Below are 9,641 nucleotides of genomic sequence, written 5' to 3' on the forward strand. Positions count from 1 at the left end.
ACTTATTTGTGGCACTGCCGTTTAGGTCATATTGGTGTAAAGCGCATGAAGAAACTCCATACTGATGGACTTTTGGAACCACTTGATTATTAATCACTTGGTACTTGCGAACCGTGCCTCATGGGAAAGATGACTAAAACGCCGTTCTCCGGTACTATGGAGAGAGCAACAGATTTGTTGGAAATCATACATACAGATGTATGTGGTCCGATGAATATTGAGGCTCGTGGCGGATATCGTTATTTTCTCACATTCACAGATGATTTAAGCAGATATGGGTATATCTACTTGATGAAACATAAGTCTGAAACATTTGAAAAGTTCAAAGAATTTCAGAGTGAAGTTGAAAATCATCGTAACAAGAAAATAAAGTTTCTACGATCTGATCGTGGAGGAGAATATTTGAGTTACGAGTTTGGTGTACATTTGAAAAATTGTGGAATAGTTTCGCAACTCACGCCACCTGGAACACCTCAGCGTAATGGTGTGTCCGAACGTCGTAATTGTACTTTACTAGATATGGTGCAATCTATGATGTCTCTTACTGATTTACCGCTATCGTTTTGGGGATACGCTCTAGAGACGGTCGCATTCACATTAAATAGGGCACCATCAAAATCCGTTGAGACGACGCCTTATGGACTGTGGTTTGGCAAGAAACCAAAGTTGTCGTTTCTGAAAGTTTGGGGCTGCGATGCTTATGTGAAGAAGCTTCAACCTGATAAGCTCGAACCCAAATCGGAGAAATGTGTCCTCATAGGATATCCAAAGGAAACTATTGGATACACCTTCTATCACAGATCCGAAGGCAAGACTTTTGTTGCTAAATTCGGGAACTTTCTGGAGAAGGAGTTTCTCTCGAAAGAAGTGAGTGGGAGGAAAGTAGAGCTTGACGAGGTAACTGTACCTGCTCCCTTATTGGAAAGTAGTACATCAAAGAAACCTGTTTCTGCGACACCTACACCGATTAGTGAGGAAGCTAATGATAATGATCATGAAACTTCAGAACAAGATACTACTGAACCTCGTAGATCAACCAGAGTAAGATACGCACCAGAGTGGTACGGTAATCCTGTTCTGGAAGTCATGCTACTAGATCATGATGAACCTACGAACTATGAAGAAGCAATGGTGAGCCCAGATTCCGCAAAGTGGCTTGAAGCCATGAAATCTGAGATGGGATCCATGTATGAGAACAAAGTATGGACTTTGGTTGACTTGCCCGATGATCGGCAAGCAATTGAGAATAAATGGATCTTCAAGAAGAAGACTGACGCTGACGGTAATATTACTGTCTACAAAGCTCGACTTGTCGCAAAAGGTTTTCGGCAAGTTCAAGGGATTGACTACGATGAGACCTTCTCACCCGTAGCGATGCTTAAGTCTTTCCGAATCATGTTAGCAATTGCCGCATTTTATGATTATGAAATTTGGCAGATGGATGTCAAAACTGCATTCCTGAATGGATTTCTGGAAGAAGAGTTGTATATGATGCAACCAGAAGGTTTAGTCGATCCAAAGGGAGCTAACAAAGTGTGCAAGCTCCAGCGATCCATTTATGGACTGATGCAAGCCTCTCGGAGTTGGAATAAACGTTTTGATAGTGTGATCAAAGCATTTGGTTTTATACAGACTTTTGGAGAAGCCTGTATTTACAAGAAAGTGAGTGGGAGCTCTGTAGCATTTCTGATATTATATGTGGATGACATATTACTAATTGGAAATGATGTAGAATTTCTGAATAGCATAAAGGGATACTTGAATAAAAGTTTTTCAATGAAAGACCTCAGTGAAGCTGCTTACATATTAGGCATTAAGATCTATAGAGATAGATCAAAACGCTTAATTGGACTTCCACAAACCACATACCTTGACAAAATTTTGAAGAAGTTCAAAATGGATCAAGCAAAGAAAGGGTTCTTGCCTGTGTTACAAGGTGTGAAGTTGAGTAAGACTCAATGCCCGACCACTGCAGAAGATAGAGAGAATATGAAAGATGTTCCCTATGCATCAGCCATAGGATCTATCATGTATGCAATGTTGTGTACCAGACCTGATGTGTGCCTTGCTATAAGTCTAGCAGGGAGGTACCAAAGTAATCCAGGAGTGGATCACTGGACAGCGGTCAAGAACATCCTGAAATACCTGAAAAGGACTAAGGATATGCTTCTCGTATATGGAGGTGACAAAGAGCTCATCGTAAAAGGTTACGTTGATGCAAGCTTTGACACTGATCCGGACGATAGATCGCAAACCGGATACGTGTTTACATTAAACGGTGGAGCTGTCAGTTGGTGCAGTTCTAAACAAAGCGTTGTAGCGGGATCTACATGTGAAGCGGAGTACATAGCTGCTTTGGAAGCAGCAAATGAAGGAGTCTAGATAAAGGAGTTCATATCCGATCTGGGTGTCATACCTAGTGCATCGGGTCCAATGAAAATCTTTTGTGACAATACTGGTGCAATTGCCTTGGCAAAGGAATCCAGATTTCACAAGAGAACCAAGCACATCAAGAGACGCTTCAGTTCCATCCGGGATCTAGTCCAGGTGGGAGACATAGAGATTTGCAAGATACATACGGATCTGAATATTGCAGACCCGTTGACTAAGCCTCTTCCACGAGCAAAACATGATCAGCACCAAGGCTCCATGGGTGTTAGAATCATTACTGTGTAATCTAGATTATTGACTCTAGTGCAAGTGGGAGACTGAAGGAAATATGCCCTAGAGGCAATAATAAAGTTATTATTTATTTCCTTATAATCATGATAAATGTTTATTATTCATGCTAGAATTGTATTAACCGGAAACATAATACATGTGTGAATACATAGACAAACAAAATGTCACTAGTATGCCTCTACTTGACTAGCTCGTTAATCAAAGATGGTTATGTTTCCTAACCATGAACAATGAGTTTTTATTTGATTAACGGGATCACATCATTGAGAGAATGATCTGATTGACATGACCCATTCCATTAGCTTAGCACCCGATCATTTAGTATGTTGCTATTGCTTTCTTCATGACTTATACATGTTCCTATAACTATGAGATTATGCAACTCCCGTTTACCGGAGGAACACTTTGGGTACTACCAAACGTCACAACGTAACTGGGTGATTATAAAGGACTACTACGGGTGTCTCCAAAGGTACATGTTGGGTTGGTGTATTTCGAGATTAGGTTTTGTCACTCCGATTGTCGGAGAGGTATCTCTAGGCCCTCTCGGTAATGCACATCACTTAAGCCTTGCAAGCATTGCAACTAAATGAGTTAGTTGCGGGATGATGTATTACAGAACGAGTAAAGAGACTTGCCAGCAACGAGATTGAACTAGGTATTGGAATACCGACGATCGAATCTCGGGCAAGTAACATACCGATGACAAAGGGAACAACGTATGTTGTTATGCGGTCTGACCGATAAAGATCTTCGTAGAATATGTAGGAGCCAATATGGGCATCCAGGTCCCGCTATTGGTTATTGACCGGAGACGTGTCTCGGTCATGTCTACATTGTTCTTGAACCCATAGGGTCCGCACGCTTAAGGTTACGATGACAGTTATATTATGAGTTTATGCATTTTGATGTACCGAAGGTTGTTCGGAGTCCCGGATGTGATCACGGACATGACGAGGAGTCTTGAAATGGTCGAGACGTAAAGATTGATATATTGGAAGCCTATATTTGGACATTGGAATCGTTCCGGGTGAAATCGGCATTTTTCCGGAGTACCAGGGGGTTACCGGCCTACATGGGCCTTGAGGGAGAAGAGAGAAGGAGGCAAGAGGTGGCCGCGCGCCCCTCCCCTTCCTAGTCCGAATAGGACAAGGGAAGGGGGGCGGCGCCCCCCCCCCCTTTCCTTCCTCTCTTCCACCTCTTTCCCCTCTCTCCTTGTCCAACTAGGAGTCCTACTCCCGATGGGAGTAGGACTCCCCCTTGGCGCGCCCACCTTGGCCGGCCGCCCCCTCTCCCTGGCTCCTTTATATACTGAGGCAAGGGGCACCCCAGAGACACACAAGTAGATCCACGTGATCTATTCCTTAGCCGTGTGCGGTGCCCCCAGCCACCATAGTCCTCGATAATACTGTAGCGGAGTTTAGGCGAAGCCCTGCTGCTGTAGTACATCAAGATCGTCACCACGCCGTCGTGCTGACGGAACTCTTCCCCGACACTTTGCTGGATCGGAGTCTGGGGATCGTCATCGAGTTGAACGTGTGCTCGAACTCGAAGGTGTCGTAGTTTCGGTGCTTGATCGGTCGGATCGTGAAGACGTACGACTACATCAACCAAACGCTTCCGTTGTCGATCTACTAGGTATGTTAATCACACTCCCCCCTCGTTGCTATGCATCACATGATCTTGCGTGTGCGTAGGAATTTTTTTGAAATTACTACGAAACCCAACACTACTGACGGTGTCCTGGACTAGGGGGGACTCACCACGTCGTCTCCCGATCTATTAGATTGGGTCGAGGACCCCCGTGGCCGTATACTCATGGGCCAGTTCAGACGGCTGTCGCATACAAGGAAGATTCCACAAGACTTGGCGATCAAGACAAGGACTTCTCCCCACTGGCGTATTCGGCTAGGACTCTTGTTATCCTAGGCCTCTGGTGCATTATATAAACCGAGGCCAGGCTAGTCGATAGAGATACAATATATACAACAATCATACCATAGGCTAGCTTCTAGGGTTTAGCCTCCTTGATCTCGTGGTAGATCTACTCTTGTACTACCCATATCATCAATATTAATCAAGAAGGACGTAGGGTTTTACCTCCATCAAGAGGGCCCGAACCTGGGTAAAACATCATGTTCCCTGCCTCCTGTTACCATCCGGCCTAGACGCACAGTTCGGGACCCCCTACCCGAGATCTGCCGGTTTTGACACCGACAAAGGGAGATAGGAGGGGTGATGGGGCAACCTAGGCAGGAGCTCGCCGGAGCCGGACGATGAAGGACTGGCATGGGAGACAGAGGGATCCAGTGCTATGGCGCGAAGTCCTTGCAGGTGGAGGCGGGCTGCAAGGCTGGCAATCCCGTGCCGCCTTGGCCTCGGCCTGCTCTTCGCCCGCCCTGCTTGCTGCCTCCGACTCTTTCGACACCTCCATCGCCATTGACGTCGCTGGGTGGGAGTACACCCATCCCTGGCTAATGCGGCTCCAAGAGGATGACCAACAATCGCATGGTAGCACTGTTGTGTTCTTCATGGAACACAATAGTTTGAGGCGGCAACCATGGTGTGGGTCGCGACTCACAACTAGGTCCAGGACGACGGCAGCATGAGGCTTCGGCGAGCAGCAGCAAGCGGCACCGACAAGCAAGAGCAGTAGCAGCGGCAGCCCGTAGCGGTGATGGGCGCCGAGGAGAAGCAGCTACTGCCTAAGTGGAAGCGGGTGCACCTGCCAGAGAATGCACCAGCGGTGCCTGGTGATGGACATGGTCTGCGTCCCCATATCTCCGAACCCCTTGGCATTCATCGGGGTAGCCAGGCATGCCTTTGATTGCTGCTTTCGACAAAATTAATGACTTCTTTCCATGGTTTGATACAGGTAATCAAGTGGATGGTCGGTTTTGGGTTCAGGAGTAGCCGCGAGATTGCCATGTATTGTGAAACAAGTGTAAAGGTAATTCCAATAATAATTAGGCGTAGACTTTTTGTTGATGTGATTTCAATCATAGTTGCACCACCATGTTTATATTAACCAAAGATATTAAAGATTACCACAAAGTGACAAAATAAACCACATATATTCAAGAGAAACTTACTCCAAGATTAGACAATAGGAAAACATGATCACATCAAATTAATTCTTTTATATGATTCTAAAACGATTCTAATGCTCAAACCTAGACTACTGATAGTTACTACGCCTATAGTTCAACTCTGAAGCAGCAACACTACCAAAGAAACAAAACTAAAGAATATACGGACATTAAAACATTGAGAAGAAGAATTTTAACTGTTGTGCTGGCCATGGGCGCCGACAGCTGGAGGAGGTATAGTACGGAGGAGAAGGAGTGCAAGAGGGAGAGGTGGATGGAAGGGAAGGGCCAGCAGACGTGGCATAGTCTGATTCCCAATGTGGTAGATAATTCAGAAATGAAAAAACAAGTCATAACTACCTATATGTAAAATATCATGCCACATTAAAGCAAATTCACCATCCATCTATTAGGGGCCTGATGAGTTAACTAATGTTTCCCATTAACATAGTAAGATCTCACAAATTTACTATTCTGCTAAGCATATCGAGGTAGGCAGAACATATACCTCATCTGTTTATTTGAAGAGATTTCTGAGACCGTTGAATAGCAACAGAGCTTTAAGCTCACTGACGGCCCTCATGTGCCTCAACCTCCTACGCAATATCTGCAACAAATCAATGGAACGAAATGTAAGACGCCAAGGAATAACCGCATGACGTACAGAGAATTGTAGCCGAGGCCATACTACACAATCGCAAATGCGCACTGGTCATTTCAAAACCGACGCCAGAATTGAGACTAAACAAACCAGACCAGGAGATACTAGACATAATAGCTACCTAGCTTCATGAACTCAGAAACCAACGCCAGCATTGAGACTCACATATGAGCAGAATGAAGACTGTTCCTACAGTTGCATATTGCTCCAGAACTCAGTCCGATTACTCACTACAGCAAGACTCACACATTGGCTGAATGTAGGCAACCAAAATCACCACCACATGGTGCTAGCCAAGTGCAAACAAGTGCTCTAAACCTCAAAATGTAGAGTGTTCTTCACATACTAGCACTGGAAATTCACAAGTCTATCTCAAACAACAGAGGAATAAAAAGCATACCATCGAGCTCTTTTGGATTCATTTGAGGCCTAGCCCCGCGTCCCATTTGGTTCCCTCATCACCTGAACAACCTTCTCTTTTTTTCCTTATCCCCGGTGCACATCACGCAGCAGCACCTACATGAGGAAACCGCACTAGAGAAACGGGAAGAAAAGCAAATCGAACCAAACCGAACAAGGGGCAACGGCACAAAGAGGAGAAGTGGGGCGATACAGGGCAATTTCAAGGCATTAATACACAAGACTATATGCGTCATTGGTTATAAGTACGCAATTCAGGGCAAATTCCAGCGACAACATACTTGACTAAAGGAAACCACATAGTTTTGCAAGTAGATATTAACTTTATTGCTTGTTTTTTTTAACTGAATGTTTAAGACAATGGTCATACAGAGTTATCCTACAGCTACGACATACTTGACCAAAGGAAACCTACATGTGTTTAAAAATCTGAATATTCACATGACTCAACTCCAAGCATAGGAATCTTCCCCTGTTCTTTAGAACTCTGCAACATACAAATCCATGTGAAACTAATTAGATGTGAAGGAAGAAAACCAGTCAGATTTCCGAAGATATAGAACTAATTAGATGAATACCTTGGTGGATGCAGTACTGAATGGATGCACATTGCGTCGACGCCGAGGAGGCCAGACTGCCGGAGCACCACGCCTGCTTGGCCTTGAGGAGGTGCTCATCCATCCAGGTCCAGTCGTCGGCGGACGGCAGCAAGGGGGAGGCAGGAGGAGAGAAGCGGAAGCGACTTAAGAAACAGTTGCGGGCTGTTGAGGAACTGCTGGGTGAGGCGCTCGACGGTGGAGGGGGAGGGGCGAGAAGGTGAGCACCCGCCATGGTTGGAGAATGGGGATTAGAATCTGATGAGTAGGGAGAGGTAAGAGACGACAGTTTTTTTCCTCTAATTGTTGGATAAATGCGCAGGTGTCTGAAGTGGTGACTAACATCCAGTAGGACTAAGCAAGAGGCAGAGCGGCCACTCTGAACTAGCTTTTTTTAGAAAACGACTCTGAGCTAGCTGCTATCAAAATAACACATCCACTCTCAATGGACCAAATAGTGCAAAATAAATAAGACATGAAATATAATATTCAAAAAAATGTCAGTCACCATAAAAATAATTCCATTTTAATAAACATTCTCGAAATTCTAAAAACAACTACTCAAAGTAAAAAAATAGTCATGTTTTACTAAACAATGAAAAATAAAGTTGATACTTTTTAATAGGATGAAATGAAAATGAGGAGCTGAAATATGTCATAACAAACATTGTTAGGGTACGTCCAAATTACAAAGTCCAAAAATAAATACTGAGTGCAACCTTATTTCTAATGTTTCCAACACATAAAAATAGTTTAAAATATTTGAAGAAAATATGTTCATACTTTTAAAAACTACAAAAACCATTTAAAAATATACAACAAAAATAATTAATTTACATAAAAATATTTTATAGAGAAATGTTCTGATTTACATAAGTTTTTAAACTACTCTTCACAAGGTTTTACATTTTAAATGGAAAAATTAATTTTAATAAAAATAAGGAAATTTTCACTTTCAAAATCTATTTAAATAAGAAAATGGAAAAAAAACATGAAGCAAGTTCTGCCACATTTATCGCCCGGTGCAACGCACGTGCATTTGTACTAGTCAATTCAAAATTTGAACTCCTAAATTTCTGCATGTGCCTTACCTTCTCTCTTCTAAGAAAACTAATTTCAAATGAATCTCCTTGCTCAAAGGATCATAGGATCTCACAACAATACTGGGCACTGCATTGCTCTTGTCAGTACCTCTTGCCCTTTTTCAGCATACTTACACTCATTGCTGTTTGATTATGTAGCATCATTGTAAATGTTCGCTTCTTTATCCTCCCTTTGCTCGAAATTATAAGATCTATATTTACTCTTAGATAAATATAGAATTAACACAATGGTTATGAATTTTTGGATTGCTCATGTAAGTACCTGTTGTCATGTACTCCCTCTGTATCGAATTAAATGTTGATCAATTGGATGTTTTTAGAACTTAATAGTGCTAGATACATCCATTTGAGCGACAAGTAATAACAAACGGTGGTGGTATTACTATACTTGCATTGCGACATAGTTGATTGTCTAGCATTACTCTGCATCTTATCTGCCCTGCCCTCCACTTTCTCCAAATTATCAGATCTACATTTACTCTTACCAATATGTTGAATAAAGCCAATGCCACTACACATGTTGATGTATGCAATCCTCTTGTCAGTACCTTTTGCCTTGTAACGTTGTACTTAATTAATTGCTATTTGATTATGTATCATCACTCTGCACATGAGCTTCATTATCCTCTATTTCTTCCAGTATTATTTGATCTATATTTACTCTTTGCAAAATGTAGAATAATGGCAACGCTTATAAAGAAGTTTCTTTGGGAAATTTATTGAATTATCCTTCCACCGACATGGAGAAGGGCTTTGTCCAGCCCGTGTTAACATGTAATGTAAGTTCATCCTTCTCAAGCATTCAAACTCTATTCTAGTATAGATTTGGATAGGCATCATTTCCTCCACTGTTGTTTACTTTGGTGTTTACATCTAATTAGATGTTTGCAACAACTACCAATTTTAAATCGTAGTTGTAAAAACATGTTCCTTATGCAAAACAGATCCATTTATTTGCTTATATAATTGTGAAACCTGTTATGTGTCTCCTTGTTCCTCTTTCAGAGTCGTATCTCTTATGCCAGACAGAACTTTAGGGATGATAGTGAGCCAAACCATCTTGAAGAGAGCGAGATGACCCCAACGTCCT

The 9,641-nt window shown here is 42.7% G+C and overlaps 1 long non-coding RNA gene across 1 annotated transcript; it reads right to left on the reverse strand.

Annotated features, from left to right (window-relative positions):
• Positions 1–6,832: 6,832 nt before the first annotated feature.
• On the reverse strand, positions 6,833–7,712 carry LOC123184984 (uncharacterized). Its single transcript, XR_006493141.1, has 3 exons — positions 7,431–7,712; positions 7,268–7,339; positions 6,833–6,948 (listed from the first exon to the last, which is right to left on the reverse strand). It is a non-coding gene; the product is annotated as an uncharacterized lncRNA (long non-coding RNA).
• Positions 7,713–9,641: the final 1,929 nt, after the last annotated feature.

Source organism: Triticum aestivum, chromosome 2A, assembly GCF_018294505.1.
Source record: "Triticum aestivum cultivar Chinese Spring chromosome 2A, IWGSC CS RefSeq v2.1, whole genome shotgun sequence".
In the NCBI taxonomy this organism is placed as follows: domain Eukaryota; kingdom Viridiplantae; phylum Streptophyta; class Magnoliopsida; order Poales; family Poaceae; genus Triticum; species Triticum aestivum.